Source organism: Dipteris shenzhenensis, chromosome 17, assembly GCF_047967505.1.
Source record: "Dipteris shenzhenensis isolate YYH24624 ecotype China chromosome 17, Dip_SZ_1.0, whole genome shotgun sequence".
Taxonomy (NCBI): Eukaryota; Viridiplantae; Streptophyta; class Polypodiopsida; order Gleicheniales; family Dipteridaceae; genus Dipteris; species Dipteris shenzhenensis.
Genome location: NC_141612.1, coordinates 34,612,123 through 34,615,235, shown reverse-complemented (window position 1 = coordinate 34,615,235; position 3,113 = coordinate 34,612,123).

Below are 3,113 nucleotides of genomic sequence, written 5' to 3'. Positions count from 1 at the left end.
CACTGCTCTCACAAAATTCAAAATAAAAAATGTGGTACATAACCCAAACAACATAAGAGTTTCATTCCATTTTGGCTCATGTGTCCCAATCGGCAATGCCACAAAGAAGTACTTGGCTGCTCGGTTATTGCAACAGCATAATCAGATACCCCTGATACATGTAAGGGATACAATGTCCCACACTTGGCACCTCTTGCCAAAACCATAGAGCCCTTCTGAATTTTCCAACTCTAAAAACCACAGTTGTCTGCAAGCCAGCATCATCTAGTTGACCCCCTGTTGACCCGCTAAAATGAGACTCTTGGTTAGATTAGGCAAATGTTTCACATTTTTCAAAACAAATGCAGACCCATTTGCAAAAGAAAACTTTATGTCACGTGCTCCCATTATGTCACATGCATAGTTATTTCCAAGATGCACACAACCTATCTTTCCAGTGTCATATGTGGATAACCATTTCCTATGGGGTGTAACATGGAATAAAGCACCAAAATCCTAAATCCAATCCTGGGAATATGCATCATCTAACCTGGTACACAACTCTACAGGTAGACTAGACATGAAGAGAATGTCATTGTCATTATTATCAGTGAGATGACTACATTGATCTCCTCGATCTTCGCTTTTCCTTTTTCCTCCCTTGGATTCTATCCCTTCTTATTTGCACCCTAATTTGCATTCTTTTTCTTATCCTCTTGCTCTCTTTTCAACAAAAAATAATATTGAATTCATTCAAGTGAGAAGAAATAGAGACCCCTTCCTTCATCTGCAGCTCAAACAACCTCTTCATGAGGTAAACTTTATTAGAGGCAGTTTCCTTCTCATAGTGACACATAATTTCTTCTGCAAATCTTCCATAGTCTACTCATTTACTACTGTGAAATAAATTGACTTTGCAAGATGAAGTCTAATAGTAGACTTTGCTAATGCATCCAACTCATTCCAATCATCCTCAGATATAGTTGCAGGCTTAGCTGCAATCCCTTCCAAGGGTTAAATCTGCTTCTTTTAAATAAGCACATTCCTTATCTGTTCTTTCCACAACGAAAAGTTTGTCCCATCAACTTTTTAATCTGAAAAAATCATTTTTAGACATGGAAGAGGATGCCATGCTACAAATAAAGCAAAATCCCAAATGCTAGTTCTTGCAAGAAAGAATCACACCAAATACCAGGTGCACCCAAATTTTTGTCAAAATGGAAGGTAATATCACCAAACCTCAAAGGCTCAAAGCATCGAAATGGATCTGACTCATGTGCATATACTATGCATCCATATGAGCAAATCTTTCCCAAAAGAAAATGTCAAACTGCAATGACAAAACAATGGCAAACCCAATGCTAATAAGAGCCAAATGCCTCAAGCATAAACACCGTCCATGGGCATAAACATCAATAATGTCTCATCCAATAGAGCATCTATTAAAAAATGCAACTACAAGCTATACACTAGAGCTAGATGCATAAAGTTGGAAACTATGCCTAGAGTTGCAAATTCCACCTAAGTTTCCTATGCATTGGGGGTATATATATATATATATATATATGGGGGGGGGGGGTTACCCAACGTATATTTAAAGCTTCCATAGTAGTTTAGCAATAGCCCAAGGTTTCCCTTGGGTGTCTTATACAAGTGGGGAGAGATGAACTCTCACGCTCTCAAGAGAGTTCTGCATGCCCTCTCCTAGGATGGCTATAGGTTATGAGCAGGCAATATATCTTTAACCTATTAACCACAGACACCAAAAAAAAAAAGGAGATGACACATGGCAGCTTGAAGGAGAAGAGCCTGCCACGTGTCACAAAGAAGGAGCTCTTGGATGGAGGCTTGGAGAGGGGCCCTATATATGTGTAACTAGTGATCAATATGAATAAGTCTTTGGGAGTCTATTTGATGTGTCTATCATCTCTTCTTCTTCTCTCTCAACACTTTTGAATGATTTCTTGGTTGCATGTATGTATAGAATAAAATTTTGATGTTTTTGAATAAATTAATGCTACATCCTATAGTCTTCAGGATGCATGCTTCACATGCAACATAGCACTTGTAATGCTTTAACGGTCTTGTCCTAAATCCTTATTCTACAAATTTTTGCTCTCATGTTCAATTTTGGAATGTATACTACAACTTGAAGACATAGTTTGCCAAATTCCGTTGAGCAATGCATAAGTTATGAGTCATGCAAGATACCTATATACAGAAAAGTCCCTCAACCTCACCAAAAATGGCTACACCCAAGAAAGACAAGAGGTAGCTTTAGGGGCAAGAAGGAGATAGAAGGTCAATGAATGGAGGAGATGGAAGGTCACCTTTGGGAGGAAGGAGGAGATGGAAGGTTAATGGAATGAAAGGAGGAGATGGAAGGTCTCAGAGCCATGGGTTAAGACTTAGCCAAAATTTAAGAATCAAACATCCACCTTCAGATGGGGAGTGGTTGAGGATGGTCATGCATCTTTGCTCGTGCAAAGCACGGGTTCAGTACTTGTATGAGTTATGCCAAGAAAAAAAGGAAAACCCATTTGGTCTACACCTTGTTACATAAGGGACAATCTCCAAACTTAACTCTTAGACTCTAGAATATGTACCTCTACAAAGCAATTATTGGTGCAACATTTTCAAATAGAGCATGTACAATCCCAAGTCTTGCTAAATGAATTTAATAGCAAAATCTCATCATATATAATGAACACTGAGGGACATGTTTAAAATATTTTTTGCAGAACAGGGCAAATAACATTTAGTTTGCAAGTTGAAAAAGAGTCTTTATGGCCTTAAGCAAGTGCCTAGAGAATAGTATCACAAGTTTGATGCTTTCATTCGGTCCCAGGGTTTCAGAAGAAGTGAGATTGATAAGTGCCTCTACACTAAAATGGCTAAGGATAATAGCCTAATACTCTTAGCAATTTATATGGACAATATGCTATTGGCTAGCAAGCAAAATTATGAGCTAGATGCATTGAAGGCCAAGTTGCACGAGGCCTTTGGCATGAAGGATTTGGGACCTGCAGGTCATATTCTTGGTAAGCGCATCACGTGTGGCCAGACTGTCACAGAAGGAGTATGTTACAAAAGTATTGGAGCGTTTCAATATGGAGGGGGGGAAGGCCATTGCC